This window comes from Sinohyriopsis cumingii, chromosome 6 (genome assembly GCF_028554795.1).
Source record: "Sinohyriopsis cumingii isolate HCF-2022 chromosome 6, ASM2855479v2, whole genome shotgun sequence".
Taxonomy (NCBI): domain Eukaryota; kingdom Metazoa; phylum Mollusca; class Bivalvia; order Unionida; family Unionidae; genus Sinohyriopsis; species Sinohyriopsis cumingii.
The window spans coordinates 15,427,686-15,452,495 of record NC_142966.1 but is presented as its reverse complement, the minus strand read 5'-3'; the positions used below and the strand labels follow the sequence as shown (position 1 = coordinate 15,452,495).

Below are 24,810 nucleotides of genomic sequence, written 5' to 3'. Positions count from 1 at the left end.
CATCTTCTCTTCATTAACATTCTTCAGAAATGTATGTGGTTAGTTCCTTGCAAGATTGGTACTTACTATCAACATTCCAGTTCTATTGATATATAACCATTTCCTTTATTCGCATGAACATTAATCCACCATTGTTCTGTTTAGGACTCTAAATTGATGAATCTTATAAGTTTAGTATCCGATCTGTGAGCACAACTTCCTTGCATAGGTCTTGATGTTTCATTTTTGAAATACAGATTTGTACCTTTAATTTGACGTATGATCTGCTTTTCATTTTGACCATCATGAAGATATATCATAAATATTTAGTTAGGTTCCTAATTCTTTAGGTCTCTTTGTTTGGCTCAGAAACGTGAGCAAAACATCGGTCTATCGTTTGGTCAGAGAGAAGCTTAGAATGCGTGCGTTTAGAATTTAAGTAGCATTGAGGCAGACACATAAGATAAGAGTAGTATTATTACTCGACACGAAAGAATTTTGTTCTCATGTTCGCAATTTAATTGTATTATTGTTGCAGCTCTGTGAGCCACCATCGTGTTGTATTCATTAAGACATCTCTGGTTGATGAAATAACCTATGTATTAAACAGTCACTTTCTCTTTCTCTTCACAGAGTGTCCTACAAGCGTCAAAGAACCCATACTAACAACATCCTATGAGTTTTCACCTTCAGCAGGTACTGTGATGAAATCTTGTACTAAACCTCAATATTGTTCTAAAGCATGTTTACTGAAGGAGACTGGAGACAAAATTTATAGCAGATTCTATTCAGCTACTTTCCGTTATAGAACATGCAGAGTCTCTTGAGAGACTCTTGTCGATTGATTGATTGATTGATTGGTTGGTTGGTTGGTTGGTTGGTTGGTTCTTTGGTTGGTTGGTTGGTTGGTTGTATTTTTAACGGTGCACCAGCTCTGTTAGTCTATATAATGCCATATAAAAGATTATATGTAGGAGAATTTAAAAGTGGTAAAAGGTTTCGTATCGACCAGAGATATAAAACCAAAGAATTGAAGTAAAACGATAAGATGGTAACGGTAATAAATACAATTTTCCCATCAACTGGGATTGGAAATGGTGTATGTTAATGAAGAAAATAAGGGACGATATATACATTGCATTATACTGCTGAAGGTGAAAATATGCAAGTTATAGCTTAGAATAAATGTTTACTTCGTTCAGGAATTTTATAATACAAGTCAATTTTACTGTATCAAGAAGTTCCTTCATGTCATGCACATTGTAGTACTGACCGCGCGTAGGTTGGAGGTGGAAACACTTCATCATAAAGTGCGTTACAGTGAATGGTTCATTGCAAGAAACGCACTCGGATGGGTCTTCGCCTTTTAGTATGTGGAAGTGGGTTATATACGTACGACCAGTTCTAATTCTTCCAATGACCATCTCCTCCCTACGGATGATTCTTTAGAAAGGAATCCATTCTACTAGGGTTGGCTTGATGGCATGAAGTTTGTTATTCACTGCATCATTCCATGATACCTGCTACTTCTGACGTAAAGACTCTTTACTACTAGGTTTAAAATCAGTATACTGTATTTTAAAATCAGATGGTTCTAGGGATAGGGCCATTTTAGCAGCACGATCTACTTTTTCATTACGTTTAATACCAATATTGCTAGGTACCCAACAGTATAATATACTGTGGGAGGTACTCAGCTGAGTATTTTTGACAAGAATATTGGTCAATAAATGGTTTGCCAGTTTTCTATTGTGTTGTGACTGATGTACTGTCAGTGAGTCGTTGAATATGATGTTGTTTAAAATACGTTTGTTTTCGATTTACTACAGATGAAGGTCTATTGCTCTGATTTCAGCTGAAAAAATGCATGTGCTATTTTGTAAGCGAACTCTTGTTGTGTGTTTTCCACTAAGGGAAACTGCAGCAACCTTTTCCTCACCCATTGATCCATCAGTATAAATTCTTCTGTAGTATGTTAAATTGGGTGAGGAGTTCATGGTAAGAGTTGGCAGATGGAAGGGTTTGTTTCAGTTCTTTCTTCATCGAAGGGTTTGTTTCAGATCTTTCTTCATCGTCTAGCCTAAAATGTAATTTTGGTTGTTTAAATAGAGAGGGAGGTATTTCGGAGATGGACGTTTTCTGAATTTCAGAAAGATCAATTCTCGTAAGGTGAAATCTGGATGACATTATAATGCCAAGGGAAGGTATGGCGTTTGGTTTGTTTTTGCACAAGGTTTTGTATTTGGGTTGGAAAACAGCCGATGAAGCAAGAGTCAGAGGGTTTGATCTTAATTTGAGAGCATACCGTGCAGAGAGCATTTCTCGACGATGTGATAAAGGTGGTTCGTTCGCTTCAGTGAGAAGGCTTTCACACGGGGATGTCTTAAATGCTCCTAGAGCGAGTCTTATTCATTGATGATGAATTGGGTCAAGCATCTTCAAATATGGCTTCCTAGCTGAACCATGAACAACGCAACCATAGTCCAGTTTGGAGCAAATAAACGTTCTATATAAATTGAGGAGGAATTTTCTATCAGCACCCCAGTAACTGTGCGCTACTACTTTAAGTAGCTCTAGAGGTTTCAAGCACTTAGCTTTCAAAGTCTTAAGGTGCGGAGTAAAAGTCAGTATTCTGCCGAAAATAATACCTAAAATCTATGTATCCTTAACAACTGGATTAGGTGTTCCTCCGAAGTGAGTTTAGGTTCATCATGATGTCTTCGTAAATGACAGAAATGCATGCACACCGTTTTTTGAGTTCGAGAATTTAAAACCGTTAGTACTGGCCCAAGTTTTGAATCTTGTTGATATTTTGCTGAAGTTGTCTATCAATTGTATGCATGTGCTTTGAACGAAAACATATTAGAAAATCATCAACCTATAAGGAGCTAAACACTTGGTGATACTATTGATCTTGATGTTGAAAAGCGTCGCAAATAAAATACTGCCTAGGTGTACACAAATCTCTTGTTATGGGCATTATAATCACCGAGTAAAAACACAAATGGCGCGGAAAGTTGTTGAACAGGATTGTCTAATTCCTTTGCTAATAGGTTGGTGTTTGGTGGTATATAAATAGAAGGAAAGGTAATGACTCGGTTCAGAGTAACATTTACAGCAATGACCTGCATGGGCAACACACAGGACCTCTGGAGCATCTCTCTTCGTGGTGACCGTACTTCTGGCACTTGAAACAACATAGAGGGTTTGGAATATACACTTCAACTTTAACCTGCAAAAAGCCAACTTTGACTACCTTAGGTTGTGTTGGTGTGTTGAAGGTAAGCATGATGGCAATCGTGTCCTGCACTTGTGTGCCGCGTTTGATACGAATTGGACGAATTGCAGTAACACCTTGATTCCTCATTCACTCGACGATTTCAGTGTCGCTGACTCCTGCGAGGTCTCTGCAGCGAATGACACCTTTGGATGAATCGAGTGTCGAATGAGCGAAAGTAGTAACTGAAATATTATAAATGTCTGAATTTTTTCATATTCACAGTCTGCACTTTGCGATCATATTCAAGGATCTAGCTACCCGATTTCAGTTTTCACTCTTTTTGGAGTGCCGACTAGGCCAAGAATAGTCTATTCTACTATAAATGGTGATAGCACAATTATTGGTTTTGTAGGATCTTTTGACTGAATAACCATGAAGTGTAGGAATGATTCCACGCTGCATGGTTCGTCATCCGAGTCTGTTAAAGTTTTAGAATGTTTAAGCTGAGTTTTGGTTTTGTTTTCCATTATGTTTCTTTTATATTCATCACCCATGTTCACCCACCCGCCGAGGAGTCCAACAACGGGAAACTTTCAAGTGCCAGGGATACATAGGTAGTATACTCGGCAAGTAAAATATACCTTCCGATTGACCCGTTAAGCCACTGATTTCTAGGAAGTCTTCTGAGAGTAGGAAAAAGGAAAAACAAAAGGGTAGACAGTATGGGCAATGGTTGTATCAAGAGGGATACATGGAGAATGATAGAGAAAGCGAGCAAATAAATTAAGACCTCCTAAGGCATCGCGTGACCAGTCGATTTGTTATGATCGGGCCCTCCCTACCACCCGCCTAGAAGAAGTAGAGACTAAAGTAGTGTATTGCATGGGAAAGTCTCTGCTCAACTTCCGGGATCCTTTACTCCTCGGACACCGGAAGCAATCCACGGCAAACTGATTGCCTCTTCTTAGTCGCTTGTTGTGCCACGTAGTGAGGACACGTCGGGCCAATTCTACAAAACATGTCACGACCATCAGAAGACAACATATTTACAACGCACGTCATAAAACATTTTTCTTGGCTCATACTGTATAAAGCAATACGTTTATGAAGTTTATTCTGCATGTTTTACATGAAACATTTGGAGATAAAAAATAAGAATTTTATTTGCTTAGACACGAAAGCTCGTTATACAATTTTCAATATTTCCTATGCATGCAAAGTCCACGCATTGTCTATTCTGTCTGTGTTCTTTTCATGATATTATCAATTTCCCTGAACGTGCACTTGATGTTGATTTGTACGGTCTTGTTGAAATGTTGCTAATATAACCGGTGGAATTATGTATTCTTTATATATATTAAAACATTAAGTTTTGACGTGATCAGAGTAATAATTCAGTGTTAAGTTTTGGCTTAGAAACGTGTGTTTGTCTGTTTTTGCCCTCTTCTCGCCATCTCCTGGATATAAAAAAGACGTTTCACAATTAGAATGCAAGGTTTTAGTTGAATATCTGTTTCAAGTTTATCCAAACATCACTCTTGTATAATTCAATTTTGAACGGAAATTTCACATTTCAGCAATTGCCCACTTTTGTTTCTCTATCTCCATCCAAACCGAAATTTTGACAGTACTCAAAGAAAATTTGAAAACACGACACCGATGGATGAAAAGCATTTGTTGACAATTTTTAATAAATCAATTTATCTCTTTGTTGCAATTTTATACTGTATTCTTTGGTAAATTTGGTTCGTATTGATATTCATCTCTAGCAAGAGCCAACAAATTTATTTAATGAAAGAAGCAAAATGAGAAACTATGACATCAATAAATGACAATTATTTGTGACAAGTTCTTATAAAATGACTAAATTTCTTAGTTCAAATTGTATGAGGCATTATTTTGTGCTATTGTGAAATATTTAAACTGAACAGCAACAAAGCGAGCTTCAAAAGTACGAATATAATATTTCCTTTATTCTCCACAGCTGAAGGTGCAGACGCAGATAACTTTGTTTCTGAAGAATTAAAAGGTAATGCTAAGGGAAATGATTAATGATGTGTATAACATCATTATATTAACAATAAAGCTTTTACATTGTAAAATGTAAAAAGAATGTTCCTTAGTAATGTTCATTGGTTAGGCTTGATATTAAACTTGATATGGCTAGACATTCATAAGAATGAAGATAAGTACTCTGGGTGACGATTTCCCTTATACTTGTTCAAATAACAAAATAAATCATATAAGAGCATTTTATAAGGTCGCATAGATAAACTGTACAAGTACCTTATTTGTCCATATGTAATGAGTCATATATGTTTGTATTGAAGCATTGAGAACGTACATTCACACTAAAAGTTCAAGAACCATGAAAACATTAACAACAAACTATGTTATATAAGCATTGTGGTAGAATGCATGGCCTTCTGAAACGATGTTTTATGTGGAATTGCTTATAACGATCCACGTCGGTAAAAACAAATACTTAAATACAACCTATGATGCAGAATCCTCTGCACAGTAGAGAAAGAGTTCAGAGAGATTTTAATACCTTTAAACGTAAGCCCAGTGACAAACAACCACTACATCAACATACAATGAAATCAAACTGTCATTTCGTTCACTTTCAAGAGGATGAAATGCTAATCTCACTTTATTGTTCATATCTGTATAGTTTTCATTTAATCCAAATGGTAGAAAACTACTCTTCAAGTTTGTCCTATCCGAACGACTTGATTTCCACATTTCTTTTCAAGTATCTCTCTTAGGTAGGCCATCTTCTCTTCATTAACATTCTTCAGAAATGTATGTGGTTAGTTCCTTGCAAGATTGGTACTTACTATCAACATTCCAGTTCTATTGATATATAACCATTTCCTTTATTCGCATGAACATTAATCCACCATTGTTCTGTTTAGGACTCTAAATTGATGAATCTTATAAGTTTAGTATCCGATCTGTGAGCACAACTTCCTTGCATAGGTCTTGATGTTTCATTTTTGAAATACAGATTTGTACCTTTAATTTGACGTATGATCTGCTTTTCATTTTGACCATCATGAAGATATATCATAAATATTTAGTTAGGTTCCTAATTCTTTAGGTCTCTTTGTTTGGCTCAGAAACGTGAGCAAAACATCGGTCTATCGTTTGGTCAGAGAGAAGCTTAGAATGCGTGCGTTTAGAATTTAAGTAGCATTGAGGCAGACACATAAGATAAGAGTAGTATTATTACTCGACACGAAAGAATTTTGTTCTCATGTTCGCAATTTAATTGTATTATTGTTGCAGCTCTGTGAGCCACCATCGTGTTGTATTCATTAAGACATCTCTGGTTGATGAAATAACCTATGTATTAAACAGTCACTTTCTCTTTCTCTTCACAGAGTGTCCTACAAGCGTCAAAGAACCCATACTAACAACATCCTATGAGTTTTCACCTTCAGCAGGTACTGTGATGAAATCTTGTACTAAACCTCAATATTGTTCTAAAGCATGTTTACTGAAGGAGACTGGAGACAAAATTTATAGCAGATTCTATTCAGCTACTCTCCGTTATAGAACATGCAGAGTCTCTTGAGAGACTCTTGTCGATTGATTGATTGATTGATTGGTTGGTTGGTTGGTTGGTTGGTTGGTTCTTTGGTTGGTTGGTTGGTTGGTTGTATTTTTAACGGTGCACCAGCTCTGTTAGTCTATATAGTGCCATATAAAAGATTATATGTAGGAGAATTTAAAAGTGGTAAAAGGTTTCGTATCGACCAGAGATATAAAACCAAAGAATTGAAGTAAAACGATAAGATGGTAACGGTAATAAATACAATTTTCCCATCAACTGGGATTGGAAATGGTGTATGTTAATGAAGAAAATAAGGGACGATATATACATTGCATTATACTGCTGAAGGTGAAAATATGCAAGTTATAGCTTAGAATAAATGTTTACTTCGTTCAGGAATTTTATAATACAAGTCAATTTTACTGTATCAAGAAGTTCCTTCATGTCATGCACATTGTAGTACTGACCGCGCGTAGGTTGGAGGTGGAAACACTTCATCATAAAGTGCGTTACAGTGAATGGTTCATTGCAAGAAACGCACTCGGATGGGTCTTCGCCTTTTAGTATGTGGAAGTGGGTTATATACGTACGACCAGTTCTAATTCTTCCAATGACCATCTCCTCCCTACGGATGATTCTTTAGAAAGGAATCCATTCTACTAGGGTTGGCTTGATGGCATGAAGTTTGTTATTCACTGCATCATTCCATGATACCTGCTACTTCTGACGTAAAGACTCTTTACTACTAGGTTTAAAATCAGTATACTGTATTTTAAAATCAGATGGTTCTAGGGATAGGGCCATTTTAGCAGCACGATCTACTTTTTCATTACGTTTAATACCAATATTGCTAGGTACCCAACAGTATAATATACTGTGGGAGGTACTCAGCTGAGTATTTTTGACAAGAATATTGGTCAATAAATGGTTTGCCAGTTTTCTATTGTGTTGTGACTGATGTACTGTCAGTGAGTCGTTGAATATGATGTTGTTTAAAATACGTTTGTTTTCGATTTACTACAGATGAAGGTCTATTGCTCTGATTTCAGCTGAAAAAATTCATGTGCTATTTTGTAAGCGAACTCTTGTTGTGTGTTTTCCACTAAGGGAAACTGCAGCAACCTTTTCCTCACCCATTGATCCATCAGTATAAATTCTTCTGTAGTATGTTAAATTGGGTGAGGAGTTCATGGTAAGAGTTGGCAGATGGAAGGGTTTGTTTCAGTTCTTTCTTCATCGAAGGGTTTGTTTCAGATCTTTCTTCATCGTCTAGCCTAAAATGTAATTTTGGTTGTTTAAATAGAGAGGGAGGTATTTCGGAGATGGACGTTTTCTGAATTTCAGAAAGATCAATTCTCGTAAGGTGAAATCTGGATGACATTATAATGCCAAGGGAAGGTATGGCGTTTGGTTTGTTTTTGCACAAGGTTTTGTATTTGGGTTGGAAAACAGCCGATGAAGCAAGAGTCAGAGGGTTTGATCTTAATTTGAGAGCATACCGTGCAGAGAGCATTTCTCGACGATGTGATAAAGGTGGTTCGTTCGCTTCAGTGAGAAGGCTTTCACACGGGGATGTCTTAAATGCTCCTAGAGCGAGTCTTATTCATTGATGATGAATTGGGTCAAGCATCTTCAAATATGGCTTCCTAGCTGAACCATGAACAACGCAACCATAGTCCAGTTTGGAGCAAATAAACGTTCTATATAAATTGAGGAGGAATTTTCTATCAGCACCCCAGTAACTGTGCGCTACTACTTTAAGTAGCTCTAGAGGTTTCAAGCACTTAGCTTTCAAAGTCTTAAGGTGCGGAGTAAAAGTCAGTATTCTGCCGAAAATAATACCTAAAATCTATGTATCCTTAACAACTGGATTAGGTGTTCCTCCGAAGTGAGTTTAGGTTCATCATGATGTCTTCGTAAATGACAGAAATGCATGCACACCGTTTTTTGAGTTCGAGAATTTAAAACCGTTAGTACTGGCCCAAGTTTTGAATCTTGTTGATATTTTGCTGAAGTTGTCTATCAATTGTATGCATGTGCTTTGAACGAAAACATATTAGAAAATCATCAACCTATAAGGAGCTAAACACTTGGTGATACTATTGATCTTGATGTTGAAAAGCGTCGCAAATAAAATACTGCCTAGGTGTACACAAATCTCTTGTTATGGGCATTATAATCACCGAGTAAAAACACAAATGGCGCGGAAAGTTGTTGAACAGGATTGTCTAATTCCTTTGCTAATAGGTTGGTGTTTGGTGGTATATAAATAGAAGGAAAGGTAATGACTCGGTTCAGAGTAACATTTACAGCAATGACCTGCATGGGCAACACACAGGACCTCTGGAGCATCTCTCTTCGTGGTGACCGTACTTCTGGCACTTGAAACAACATAGAGGGTTTGGAATATACACTTCAACTTTAACCTGCAAAAAGCCAACTTTGACTACCTTAGGTTGTGTTGGTGTGTTGAAGGTAAGCATGATGGCAATCGTGTCCTGCACTTGTGTGCCGCGTTTGATACGAATTGGACGAATTGCAGTAACACCTTGATTCCTCATTCACTCGACGATTTCAGTGTCGCTGACTCCTGCGAGGTCTCTGCAGCGAATGACACCTTTGGATGAATCGAGTGTCGAATGAGCGAAAGTAGTAACTGAAATATTATAAATGTCTGAATTTTTTCATATTCACAGTCTGCACTTTGCGATCATATTCAAGGATCTAGCTACCCGATTTCAGTTTTCACTCTTTTTGGAGTGCCGACTAGGCCAAGAATAGTCTATTCTACTATAAATGGTGATAGCACAATTATTGGTTTTGTAGGATCTTTTGACTGAATAACCATGAAGTGTAGGAATGATTCCACGCTGCATGGTTCGTCATCCGAGTCTGTTAAAGTTTTAGAATGTTTAAGCTGAGTTTTGGTTTTGTTTTCCATTATGTTTCTTTTATATTCATCACCCATGTTCACCCACCCGCCGAGGAGTCCAACAACGGGAAACTTTCAAGTGCCAGGGATACATAGGTAGTATACTCGGCAAGTAAAATATACCTTCCGATTGACCCGTTAAGCCACTGATTTCTAGGAAGTCTTCTGAGAGTAGGAAAAAGGAAAAACAAAAGGGTAGACAGTATGGGCAATGGTTGTATCAAGAGGGATACATGGAGAATGATAGAGAAAGCGAGCAAATAAATTAAGACCTCCTAAGGCATCGCGTGACCAGTCGATTTGTTATGATCGGGCCCTCCCTACCACCCGCCTAGAAGAAGTAGAGACTAAAGTAGTGTATTGCATGGGAAAGTCTCTGCTCAACTTCCGGGATCCTTTACTCCTCGGACACCGGAAGCAATCCACGGCAAACTGATTGCCTCTTCTTAGTCGCTTGTTGTGCCACGTAGTGAGGACACGTCGGGCCAATTCTACAAAACATGTCACGACCATCAGAAGACAACATATTTACAACGCACGTCATAAAACATTTTTCTTGGCTCATACTGTATAAAGCAATACGTTTATGAAGTTTATTCTGCATGTTTTACATGAAACATTTGGAGATAAAAAATAAGAATTTTATTTGCTTAGACACGAAAGCTCGTTATACAATTTTCAATATTTCCTATGCATGCAAAGTCCACGCATTGTCTATTCTGTCTGTGTTCTTTTCATGATATTATCAATTTCCCTGAACGTGCACTTGATGTTGATTTGTACGGTCTTGTTGAAATGTTGCTAATATAACCGGTGGAATTATGTATTCTTTATATATATTAAAACATTAAGTTTTGACGTGATCAGAGTAATAATTCAGTGTTAAGTTTTGGCTTAGAAACGTGTGTTTGTCTGTTTTTGCCCTCTTCTCGCCATCTCCTGGATATAAAAAAAGACGTTTCACAATTAGAATGCAAGGTTTTAGTTGAATATCTGTTTCAAGTTTATCCAAACATCACTCTTGTATAATTCAATTTTGAACGGAAATTTCACATTTCAGCAATTGCCCACATTTGTTTCTCTATCTCCATCCAAACAGAAATTTTGACAGTACTCAAAGAAAATTTGAAAACACGACACCGATGGATGAAAAGCATTTGTTGACAATTTTTAATAAATCAATTTATCTCTTTGTTGCAATTTTATACTGTATTCTTTGGTAAATTTGGTTCGTATTGATATTCATCTCTAGCAAGAGCCAACAAATTTATTTAATGAAAGAAGCAAAATGAGAAACTATGACATCAATAAATGACAATTATTTGTGACAAGTTCTTATAAAATGACTAAATTTCTTAGTTCAAATTATATGAGGCATTATTTTGTGCTATTGTGAAATATTTAAACTGAACAGCAACAAAGCGAGCTTCAAAAGTACGAATATAATATTTCCTTTATTCTCCACAGCTGAAGGTGCAGACGCAGATAACTTTGTTTCTGAAGAATTAAAAGGTAATGCTAAGGGAAATGATTAATGATGTGTATAACATCATATATTAACAATAAAGCTTTTACATTGTAAAATGTAAAAAGAATGTTCCTTAGTAATGTTCATTGGTTAGGCTTGATATTAAACTTGATATGGCTAGACATTCATAAGAATGAAGATAAGTACTCTGGGTGACGATTTCCCTTATACTTGTTCAAATAACAAAATAAATCATATAAGAGCATTTTATAAGGTCGCATAGATAAACTGTACAAGTACCTTATTTGTCCATATGTAATGAATCATATATGTTTGTATTGAAGCATTGAGAACGTACATTCACACTAAAAGTTCAAGAACCATGAAAACATTAACAACAAACTATGTTATATAAGCATTGTGGTAGAATGCATGGCCTTCTGAAACGATGTTTTATGTGGAATTGCTTATAACGATCCACGTCGGTAAAAACAAATACTTAAATACAACCTATGATGCAGAATCCTCTGCACAGTAGAGAAAGAGTTCAGAGAGATTTTAATACCTTTAAACGTAAGCCCAGTGACAAATAACCACTACATCAGCATTCAATGAAATCAAACTCTCATTTCGTTCACTTTCAAGAGGATGAAATGCTAATCTCACTTTATTGTTCATATCTGTATAGTTTTCATTTAATCCAAATGGTAGAAAACTACTCTTCAAGTTTGTCCTATCCGAACGACTTGATTTCCACATTTCTTTTCAAGTATCTCTCTTAGGTAGGCCATCTTCTCTTCATTAACATTCTTCAGAAATGTATGTGGTTAGTTCCTTGCAAGATTGGTACTTACTATCAACATTCCAGTTCTATTGATATATAACCATATCCTTTATTCGCATGAACATTAATCCACCATTGTTCTGTTTAGGACTCTAAATTGATGAATCTTATAAGTTTAGTATCCGATCTGTGAGCACAACTTCCTTGCATAGGTCTTGATGTTTCATTTTTGAAATACAGATTTGTACCTTTAATTTGACGTATGATCTGCTTTTCATTTTGACCATCATGAAGATATATCATAAATATTTAGTTAGGTTCCTAATTCTTTAGGTCTCTTTGTTTGGCTCAGAAACGTGAGCAAAACATCGGTCTATCGTTTGGTCAGAGAGAAGCTTAGAATGCGTGCGTTTAGAATTTAAGTAGCATTGAGGCAGACACATAAGATAAGAGTAGTATTATTACTCGACACGAAAGAATTTTGTTCTCATGTTCGCAATTTAATTGTATTATTGTTGCAGCTCTGTGAGCCACCATCGTGTTGTATTCATTAAGACATCTCTGGTTGATGAAATAACCTATGTATTAAACAGTCACTTTCTCTTTCTCTTCACAGAGTGTCCTACAAGCGTCAAAGAACCCATACTAACAACATCCTATGAGTTTTCACCTTCAGCAGGTACTGTGATGAAATCTTGTACTAAACCTCAATATTGTCCTAAAGCATGTTTACTGAAGGAGACTGGAGACAAAATTTATAGCAGATTCTATTCAGCTACTTTCCGTTATAGAACATGCAGAGTCTCTTGAGAGACTCTTGTCGATTGATTGATTGATTGATTGGTTGGTTGGTTGGTTGGTTGGTTGGTTGGTTCTTTGGGTGGTTGGTTGGTTGGTTGTATTTTTAACGGTGCACCAGCTCTGTTAGTCTATATAGTGCCATATAAAAGATTATATGTAGGAGAATTTAAAAGTGGTAAAAGGTTTCGTATCGACCAGAGATATAAAACCAAAGAATTGAAGTAAAACGATAAGATGGTAACGGTAATAAATACAATTTTCCCATCAACTGGGATTGGAAATGGTGTATGTTAATGAAGAAAATAAGGGACGATATATACATTGCATTATACTGCTGAAGGTGAAAATATGCAAGTTATAGCTTAGAATAAATGTTTACTTCGTTCAGGAATTTTATAATACAAGTCAATTTTACTGTATCAAGAAGTTCCTTCATGTCATGCACATTGTAGTACTGACCGCGCGTAGGTTGGAGGTGGAAACACTTCATCATAAAGTGCGTTACAGTGAATGGTTCATTGCAAGAAACGCACTCGGATGGGTCTTCGCCTTTTAGTATGTGGAAGTGGGTTATATACGTACGACCAGTTCTAATTCTTCCAATGACCATCTCCTCCCTACGGATGATTCTTTAGAAAGGAATCCATTCTACTAGGGTTGGCTTGATGGCATGAAGTTTGTTATTCACTGCATCATTCCATGATACCTGCTACTTCTGACGTAAAGACTCTTTACTACTAGGTTTAAAATCAGTATACTGTATTTTAAAATCAGATGGTTCTAGGGATAGGGCCATTTTAGGAGCACGATCTACTTTTTCATTACGTTTAATACCAATATTGCGAGGTACCCAACAGTATAATATACTGTGGGAGGTACTCAGCTGAGTATTTTTGACAAGAATATTGGTCAATAAATGGTTTGCCAGTTTTCTATTGTGTTGTGACTGATGTACTGTCAGTGAGTCGTTGAATATGATGTTGTTTAAAATACGTTTGTTTTCGATTTACTACAGATGAAGGTCTATTGCTCTGATTTCAGCTGAAAAAATTCATGTGCTATTTTGTAAGCGAACTCTTGTTGTGTGTTTTCCACTAAGGGAAACTGCAGCAGCCTTTTCCTCACCCTTTGATCCATCAGTATAAATTCTTCTGTAGTATGTTAAATTGGGTGAGGAGTTCATGGTAAGAGTTGGCAGATGGAAGGGTTTGTTTCAGTTCTTTCTTCATCGAAGGGTTTGTTTCAGATCTTTCTTCATCGTCTAGCCTAAAATGTAATTTTGGTTGTTTAAATAGAGAGGGAGGTATTTCGGAGATGGACGTTTTCTGAATTTCAGAAAGATCAATTCTCGTAAGGTGAAATCTGGATGACATTATAATGCCAAGGGAAGGTATGGCGTTTGGTTTGTTTTTGCACAAGGTTTTGTATTTGGGTTGGAAAACAGCCGATGAAGCAAGAGTCAGAGGGTTTGATCTTAATTTGAGAGCATACCGTGCAGAGAGCATTTCTCGACGATGTGATAAAGGTGGTTCGTTCGCTTCAGTGAGAAGGCTTTCACACCGGGATGTCTTAAATGCTCCTAGAGCGAGTCTTATTCATTGATGATGAATTGGGTCAAGCATCTTCAAATATGGCTTCCTAGCTGAACCATGAACAACGCAACCATAGTCCAGTTTGGAGCAAATAAACGTTCTATATAAATTGAGGAGGAATTTTCTATCAGCACCCCAGTAACTGTGCGCTACTACTTTAAGTAGCTCTAGAGGTTTCAAGCACTTAGCTTTCAAAGTCTTAAGGTGCGGAGTAAAAGTCAGTATTCTGCCGAAAATAATACCTAAAATCTATGTATCCTTAACAACTGGATTAGGTGTTCCTCCGAAGTGAGTTTAAGTTCATCATGATGTCTTCGTAAATGACAGAAATGCATGCACACCGTTTTTTGACTTCGAGAATTTAAAACCGTTAGTACTCGCCCAAGTTTTGAATCTTGTTGATATTTTGCTGAAGTTGTCTATCAATTGTATGCATGTGCTTTGAACGAAAACATATTAGAAAATCATCAACCTATAAGGAGCTAAACACTTGGTGATACTATTGATCTTGATGTTGAAAAGCGTCGCAAATAAAATACTGCCTAGGTGTACACAAATCTCTTGTTATGGGCATTATAATCACCGAGTAAAAACACAAATGGCGCGGAAAGTTGTTGAACAGGATTGTCTAATTCCTTTGCTAATAGGTTGGTGTTTGGTGGTATATAAATAGAAGGAAAGGTAATGACTCGGTTCAGAGTAACATTTACAGCAATGACCTGCATGGGCAACACACAGGACCTCTGGAGCATCTCTCTTCGTGGTGACCGTACTTCTGGCACTTGAAACAACATAGAGGGTTTGGAATATACACTTCAACTTTAACCTGCAAAAAGCCAACTTTGACTACCTTAGGTTGTGTTGGTGTGTTGAAGGTAAGCATGATGGCAATCGTGTCCTGCACTTGTGTGCCGCGTTTGATACGAATTGGACGAATTGCAGTAACACCTTGATTCCTCATTCACTCGACGATTTCAGTGTCGCTGACTCCTGCGAGGTCTCTGCAGCGAATGACACCTTTGGATGAATCGAGTGTCGAATGAGCGAAAGTAGTAACTGAAATATTATAAATGTCTGAATTTTTTCATATTCACAGTCTGCACTTTGCGATCATATTCAAGGATCTAGCTACCCGATTTCAGTTTTCACTCTTTTTGGAGTGCCGACTAGGCCAAGAATAGTCTATTCTACTATAAATGGTGATAGCACAATTATTGGTTTTGTAGGATCTTTTGACTGAATAACCATGAAGTGTAGGAATGATTCCACGCTGCATGGTTCGTCATCCGAGTCTGTTAAAGTTTTAGAATGTTTAAGCTGAGTTTTGGTTTTGTTTTCCATTATGTTTCTTTTATATTCATCACCCATGTTCACCCACCCGCCGAGGAGTCCAACAACGGGAAACTTTCAAGTGCCAGGGATACATAGGTAGTATACTCGGCAAGTAAAATATACCTTCCGATTGACCCGTTAAGCCACTGATTTCTAGGAAGTCTTCTGAGAGTAGGAAAAAGGAAAAACAAAAGGGTAGACAGTATGGGCAATGGTTGTATCAAGAGGGATACATGGAGAATGATAGAGAAAGCGAGCAAATAAATTAAGACCTCCTAAGGCATCGCGTGACCAGTCGATTTGTTATGATCGGGCCCTCCCTACCACCCGCCTAGAAGAAGTAGAGACTAAAGTAGTGTATTGCATGGGAAAGTCTCTGCTCAACTTCCGGGATCCTTTACTCCTCGGACACCGGAAGCAATCCACGGCAAACTGATTGCCTCTTCTTAGTCGCTTGTTGTGCCACGTAGTGAGGACACGTCGGGCCAATTCTACAAAACATGTCACGACCATCAGAAGACAACATATTTACAACGCACGTCATAAAACATTTTTCTTGGCTCATACTGTATAAAGCAATACGTTTATGAAGTTTATTCTGCATGTTTTACATGAAACATTTGGAGATAAAAAATAAGAATTTTATTTGCTTAGACACGAAAGCTCGTTATACAATTTTCAATATTTCCTATGCATGCAAAGTCCACGCATTGTCTATTCTGTCTGTGTTCTTTTCATGATATTATCAATTTCCCTGAACGTGCACTTGATGTTGATTTGTACGGTCTTGTTGAAATGTTGCTAATATAACCGGTGGAATTATGTATTCTTTATATATATTAAAACATTAAGTTTTGACGTGATCAGAGTAATAATTCAGTGTTAAGTTTTGGCTTAGAAACGTGTGTTTGTCTGTTTTTGCCCTCTTCTCGCCATCTCCTGGATATAAAAAAAGACGTTTCACAATTAGAATGCAAGGTTTTAGTTGAATATCTGTTTCAAGTTTATCCAAACATCACTCTTGTATAATTCAATTTTGAACGGAAATTTCACATTTCAGCAATTGCCCACATTTGTTTCTCTATCTCCATCCAAACAGAAATTTTGACAGTACTCAAAGAAAATTTGAAAACACGACACCGATGGATGAAAAGCATTTGTTGACAATTTTTAATAAATCAATTTATCTCTTTGTTGCAATTTTATACTGTATTCTTTGGTAAATTTGGTTCGTATTGATATTCATCTCTAGCAAGAGCCAACAAATTTATTTAATGAAAGAAGCAAAATGAGAAACTATGACATCAATAAATGACAATTATTTGTGACAAGTTCTTATAAAATGACTAAATTTCTTAGTTCAAATTATATGAGGCATTATTTTGTGCTATTGTGAAATATTTAAACTGAACAGCAACAAAGCGAGCTTCAAAAGTACGAATATAATATTTCCTTTATTCTCCACAGCTGAAGGTGCAGACGCAGATAACTTTGTTTCTGAAGAATTAAAAGGTAATGCTAAGGGAAATGATTAATGATGTGTATAACATCATATATTAACAATAAAGCTTTTACATTGTAAAATGTAAAAAGAATGTTCCTTAGTAATGTCCATTGGTTAGGCTTGATATTAAACTTGATATGGCTAGACATTCATAAGAATGAAGATAAGTACTCTGGGTGACGATTTCCCTTATACTTGTTCAAATAACAAAATAAATCATATAAGAGCATTTTATAAGGTCGCATAGATAAACTGTACAAGTACCTTATTTGTCCATATGTAATGAATCATATATGTTTGTATTGAAGCATTGAGAACGTACATTCACACTAAAAGTTCAAGAACCATGAAAACATTAACAACAAACTATGTTATATAAGCATTGTGGTAGAATGCATGGCCTTCTGAAACGATGTTTTATGTGGAATTGCTTATAACGATCCACGTCGGTAAAAACAAATACTTAAATACAACCTATGATGCAGAATCCTCTGCACAGTAGAGAAAGAGTTCAGAGAGATTTTAATACCTTTAAACGTAAGCCCAGTGACAAATAACCACTACATCAGCATTCAATGAAATCAAACTCTCATTTCGTTCACTTTCAAGAGGATGAAATGCTAATCTCACTTTATTGTTCATATCTGTATAGTTTTCATTTAATCCAAATGGTAGAAAACTACTCTTCAAGTTTGTCCTATCCGAACGACTTGATTTCCACATTTCTTTTCAAGTATCTCTCTTAGGTAGGCCATCTTCTCTTCATTAACATTCTTCAGAAATGTATGTGGTTAGTTCCTTGCAAGATTGGTACTTACTATCAACATTCCAGTTCTATTGATATATAACCATATCCTTTATTCGCATGAACATTAATCCACCATTGTTCTGTTTAGGACTCTAAATTGATGAATCTTATAAGTTTAGTATCCGATCTGTGAGCACAACTTCCTTGCATAGGTCTTGATGTTTCATTTTTGAAATACAGATTTGTACCTTTAATTTGACGTATGATCTGCTTTTCATTTTGACCATCATGAAGATATATCATAAATATTTAGTTAGGTTCCTAATTCTTTAGGTCTCTTTGTTTGGCTCAGAAACGTGAGCAAAACATCGGTCTATCGTTTGGTCAGAGAGAAGCTTAGAATGCGTGCGTTTAGAATTTAAGTAGCATTGAGGCAGACACATAAGATAAGAGTAGTATTATTACTCGACACGAAAGAATTTTGTTCTCATGTTCGCAATTTAATTGTATTATTGTTGCAGCTCTGTGAGCCACCATCGTGTTGTATTCATTAAGACATCTCTGGTTGATGAAATAACCTATGTATTAAACAGTCACTTTCTCTTTCTCTTCACAGAGTGTCCTACAAGCGTCAAAGAACCCATACTAACAACATCCTATGAGTTTTCACCTTCAGCAGGTACTGTGATGAAATCTTGTACTAAACCTCAATATTGTCCTAAAGCATGTTTACTGAAGGAGACTGGAGACAAAATTTATAGCAGATTCTATTCAGCTACTTTCCGTTATAGAACATGCAGAGTCTCTTGAGAGACTCTTGTCGATTGATTGATTGATTGATTGGTTGGTTGGTTGGTTGGTTGGTTGGTTCTTTGGGTGGTTGGTTGGTTGGTTGTATTTTTAACGGTGCACCAGCTCTGTTAGTCTATATAGTGCCATATAAAAGATTATATGTAGGAGAATTTAAAAGTGGTAAAAGGTTTCGTATCGACCAGAGATATAAAACCAAAGAATTGAAGTAAAACGATAAGATGGTAACGGTAATAAATACAATTTTCCCATCAACTGGGATTGGAAATGGTGTATGTTAATGAAGAAAATAAGGGACGATATATACATTGCATTATACTGCTGAAGGTGAAAATATGCAAGTTATAGCTTAGAATAAATGTTTACTTCGTTCAGGAATTTTATAATACAAGTCAATTTTACTGTATCAAGAAGTTCCTTCATGTCATGCACATTGTAGTACTGACCGCGCGTAGGTTGGAGGTGGAAACACTTCATCATAAAGTGCGTTACAGTGAATGGTTCATTGCAAGAAACGCACTCGGATGGGTCTTCGCCTTTTAGTATGTGGAAGTGGGTTATATACGTACGACCAGTTCTAATTCTTCCAATGACCATCTCCTCCCTACGGATGATTCTTTAGAAAGGAATCCATTCTACTAGGGTTGGCTTGATGGCATGAAGTTTGTTATTCACTGCATCATTCCATGATACCTGCTACTTCTGACGTAAAGACTCTTTACTACTAGGTTTAAAATCAGTATACTGTATTTTAAAATCAGATGGTTCTAGGGATAGGGCCATTTTAGGAGCACGATCTACTTTTTCATTACGTTTAATACCAATATTGCGAGGTACCCAACAGTATAATATACTGTGGGAGGTACTCAGCTGAGTATTTTTGACAAGAATATTGGTCAATAAATGGTTTGCCAGTTTTCTATTGTGTTGTGACTGATGTACTGTCAGTGAGTCGTTGAATATGATGTTGTTTAAAATACGTTTGTTTTCGATTTACTACAGATGAAGGTCTATTGCTCTGATTTCAGCTGAAAAAATTCATGTGCTATTTTGTAAGCGAACTCTTGTTGTGTGTTTTCCACTAAGGGAAACTGCAGCAGCCTTTTCCTCACCCTTTGATCCATCAGTATAAATTCTTCTGTAGTATGTTAAATTGGGTGAGGAGTTCATGGTAAGAGTTGGCAGATGGAAGGGTTTGTTTCAGTTCTTTCTTCATCGAAGGGTTTGTTTCAGATCTTTCTTCATCGTCTAGCCTAAAATGTAATTTTGGTTGTTTAAATAGAGAGGGAGGTATTTCGGAGATGGACGTTTTCTGAATTTCAGAAAGATCAATTCTCGTAAGGTGAAATCTGGATGACATTATAATGCCAAGGGAAGGTATGGCGTTTGGTTTGTTTTTGCACAAGGTTTTGTATTTGGGTTGGAAAACAGCCGATGAAGCAAGAGTCAGAGGGTTTGATCTTAATTTGAGAGCATACCGTGCAGAGAGCATTTCTCGACGATGTGATAAAGGTGGTTCGTTCGCTTCAGTGAGAAGGCTTTCACACCGGGATGTCTTAAATGCTCCTAGAGCGAGTCTTATTCATTGATGATGAATTGGGTCAAGCATCTTCAAATATGGCTTCCTAGCTGAACCATGAACAACGCAACCATAGTCCAGTTTGGAGCAAATAAACGTTCTATATAAATTGAGGAGGAATTTTCTATCAGCACCCCAGTAACTGTGCGCTACTACTTTAAGTAGCTCTAGAGGTTTCAAGCATTTAGCTTTCAAAGTCTTAAGGTGCGGAGTAAAAGTCAGTATTCTGCCGAAAATAATACCTAAAATCTATGTATCCTTAACAACTGGATTAGGTGTTCCTCCGAAGTGAGTTTAAGTTCATCATGATGTCTTCGTAAATGACAGAAATGCATGCACACCGTTTTTTGACTTCGAGAATTTAAAACCGTTAGTACTCGCCCAAGTTTTGAATCTTGTTGATATTTTGCTGAAGTTGTCTATCAATTGTATGCATGTGCTTTGAACGAAAACATATTAGAAAATCATCAACCTATAAGGAGCTAAACACTTGGTGATACTATTGATCTTGATGTTGAAAAGCGTCGCAAATAAAATACTGCCTAGGTGTACACAAATCTCTTGTTATGGGCATTATAATCACCGAGTAAAAACACAAATGGCGCGGAAAGTTGTTGAACAGGATTGTCTAATTCCTTTGCTAATAGGTTGGTGTTTGGTGGTATATAAATAGAAGGAAAGGTAATGACTCGGTTCAGAGTAACATTTACAGCAATGACCTGCATGGGCAACACACAGGACCTCTGGAGCATCTCTCTTCGTGGTGACCGTACTTCTGGCACTTGAAACAACATAGAGGGTTTGGAATATACACTTCAACTTTAACCTGCAAAAAGCCAACTTTGACTACCTTAGGTTGTGTTGGTGTGTTGAAGGTAAGCATGATGGCAATCGTGTCCTGCACTTGTGTGCCGCGTTTGATACGAATTGGACGAATTGCAGTAACACCTTGATTCCTCATTCACTCGACGATTTCAGTGTCGCTGACTCCTGCGAGGTCTCTGCAGCGAATGACACCTTTGGATGAATCGAGTGTCGAATGAGCGAAAGTAGTAACTGAAATATTATAAATGTCTGAATTTTTTCATATTCACAGTCTGCACTTTGCGATCATATTCAAGGATCTAGCTACCCGATTTCAGTTTTCACTCTTTTTGGAGTGCCGACTAGGCCAAGAATAGTCTATTCTACTATAAATGGTGATAGCACAATTATTGGTTTTGTAGGATCTTTTGACTGAATAACCATGAAGTGTAGGAATGATTCCACGCTGCATGGTTCGTCATCCGAGTCTGTTAAAGTTTTAGAATGTTTAAGCTGAGTTTTGGTTTTGTTTTCCATTATGTTTCTTTTATATTCATCACCCATGTTCACCCACCCGCCGAGGAGTCCAACAACGGGAAACTTTCAAGTGCCAGGGATACATAGGTAGTATACTCGGCAAGTAAAATATACCTTCCGATTGACCCGTTAAGCCACTGATTTCTAGGAAGTCTTCTGAGAGTAGGAAAAAGGAAAAACAAAAGGGTAGACAGTATGGGCAATGGTTGTATCAAGAGGGATACATGGAGAATGATAGAGAAAGCGAGCAAATAAATTAAGACCTCCTAAGGCATCGCGTGACCAGTCGATTTGTTATGATCGGGCCCTCCCTACCACCCGCCTAGAAGAAGTAGAGACTAAAGTAGTGTATTGCATGGGAAAGTCTCTGCTCAACTTCCGGGATCCTTTACTCCTCGGACACCGGAAGCAATCCACGGCAAACTGATTGCCTCTTCTTAGTCGCTTGTTGTGCCACGTAGTGAGGACACGTCGGGCCAATTCTACAAAACATGTCACGACCATCAGAAGACAACATATTTACAACGCACGTCATAAAACATTTTTCTTGGCTCATACTGTATAAAGCAATACGTTTATGAAGTTTATTCTGCATGTTTTACATGAAACATTTGGAGATAAAAAATAAGAATTTTATTTGCTTAGACACGAAAGCTCGTTATACAATTTTCAATATTTCCTATGCATGCAAAGTCCACGCATTGTCTATTCTGTCTGTGTTCTTTTCATGATATTATCAATTTCCCTGAACGTGCACTTGATGTTGATTTGTACGGTCTTGTTGAAATGTTGCTAATATAACCGGTGGAATTATGTATTCTTTATATATATTAAAACATTAAGTTTTGACGTGATCAGAGTAATAATTCAGTGTTAAGTTTTGGCTTAGAAACGTGTGTTTGTCTGTTTTTGCCCTCTTCTCGCCATCTCCTGGATATAAAAAAAGACGTTTCACAATTAGAATGCAAGGTTTTAGTTGAATATCTGTTTCAAGTTTATCCAAACATCACTCTTGTATAATTCAATTTTGAACGGAAATTTCACATTTCAGCAATTGCCCACATTTGTTTCTCTATCTCCATCCAAACAGAAATTTTGACAGTACTCAAAGAAAATTTGAAAACACGACACCGATGGATGAAAAGCATTTGTTGACAATTTTTAATAAATCAATTTATCTCTTTGTTGCAATTTTATACTGTATTCTTTGGTAAATTTGGTTCGTATTGATATTCATCTCTAGCAAGAGCCAACAAATTTATTTAATGAAAGAAGCAAAATGAGAAACTATGACATCAATAAATGACAATTATTTGTGACAAGTTCTTATAAAATGACTAAATTTCTTAGTTCAAATTATATGAGGCATTATTTTGTGCTATTGTGAAATATTTAAACTGAACAGCAACAAAGCGAGCTTCAAAAGTACGAATATAATATTTCCTTTATTCTCCACAGCTGAAGGTGCAGACGCAGATAACTTTGTTTCTGAAGAATTAAAAGGTAATGCTAAGGGAAATGATTAATGATGTGTATAACATCATATATTAACAATAAAGCTTTTACATTGTAAAATGTAAAAAGAATGTTCCTTAGTAATGTCCATTGGTTAGGCTTGATATTAAACTTGATATGGCTAGACATTCATAAGAATGAAGATAAGTACTCTGGGTGACGATTTCCCTTATACTTGTTCAAATAACAAAATAAATCATATAAGAGCATTTTATAAGGTCGCATAGATAAACTGTACAAGTACCTTATTTGTCCATATGTAATGAATCATATATGTTTGTATTGAAGCATTGAGAACGTACATTCACACTAAAAGTTCAAGAACCATGAAAACATTAACAACAAACTATGTTATATAAGCATTGTGGTAGAATGCATGGCCTTCTGAAACGATGTTTTATGTGGAATTGCTTATAACGATCCACGTCGGTAAAAACAAATACTTAAATACAACCTATGATGCAGAATCCTCTGCACAGTAGAGAAAGAGTTCAGAGAGATTTTAATACCTTTAAACGTAAGCCCAGTGACAAATAACCACTACATCAGCATTCAATGAAATCAAACTCTCATTTCGTTCACTTTCAAGAGGATGAAATGCTAATCTCACTTTATTGTTCATATCTGTATAGTTTTCATTTAATCCAAATGGTAGAAAACTACTCTTCAAGTTTGTCCTATCCGAACGACTTGATTTCCACATTTCTTTTCAAGTATCTCTCTTAGGTAGGCCATCTTCTCTTCATTAACATTCTTCAGAAATGTATGTGGTTAGTTCCTTGCAAGATTGGTACTTACTATCAACATTCCAGTTCTATTGATATATAACCATATCCTTTATTCGCATGAACATTAATCCACCATTGTTCTGTTTAGGACTCTAAATTGATGAATCTTATAAGTTTAGTATCCGATCTGTGAGCACAACTTCCTTGCATAGGTCTTGATGTTTCATTTTTGAAATACAGATTTGTACCTTTAATTTGACGTATGATCTGCTTTTCATTTTGACCATCATGAAGATATATCATAAATATTTAGTTAGGTTCCTAATTCTTTAGGTCTCTTTGTTTGGCTCAGAAACGTGAGCAAAACATCGGTCTATCGTTTGGTCAGAGAGAAGCTTAGAATGCGTGCGTTTAGAATTTAAGTAGCATTGAGGCAGACACATAAGATAAGAGTAGTATTATTACTCGACACGAAAGAATTTTGTTCTCATGTTCGCAATTTAATTGTATTATTGTTGCAGCTCTGTGAGCCACCATCGTGTTGTATTCATTAAGACATCTCTGGTTGATGAAATAACCTATGTATTAAACAGTCACTTTCTCTTTCTCTTCACAGAGTGTCCTACAAGCGTCAAAGAACCCATACTAACAACATCCTATGAGTTTTCACCTTCAGCAGGTACTGTGATGAAATCTTGTACTAAACCTCAATATTGTCCTAAAGCATGTTTACTGAAGGAGACTGGAGACAAAATTTATAGCAGATTCTATTCAGCTACTTTCCGTTATAGAACATGCAGAGTCTCTTGAGAGACTCTTGTCGATTGATTGATTGATTGATTGGTTGGTTGGTTGGTTGGTTGGTTGGTTCTTTGGGTGGTTGGTTGGTTGGTTGTATTTTTAACGGTGCACCAGCTC

General features: G+C 36.6%; 2 long non-coding RNA genes across 2 annotated transcripts; both read left to right on the top strand.

Annotated features, from left to right (window-relative positions):
* The first annotated feature begins 605 nt into the window (after window positions 1-605).
* LOC149796411 (uncharacterized) lies at window positions 606-11,202 on the top strand. Its single transcript, XR_016421425.1, has 4 exons — window positions 606-675; window positions 5,184-5,228; window positions 6,586-6,648; window positions 11,158-11,202. It is a non-coding gene; the product is annotated as an uncharacterized LOC149796411 (long non-coding RNA).
* A 1,349-nt stretch (window positions 11,203-12,551) lies between these two features.
* Window positions 12,552-24,571, top strand: LOC149796410 (uncharacterized). Its single transcript, XR_016421424.1, has 5 exons — window positions 12,552-12,621; window positions 17,135-17,179; window positions 18,536-18,598; window positions 23,108-23,152; window positions 24,509-24,571. It is a non-coding gene; the product is annotated as an uncharacterized LOC149796410 (long non-coding RNA).
* The last annotated feature ends 239 nt before the right edge of the window (window positions 24,572-24,810 follow it).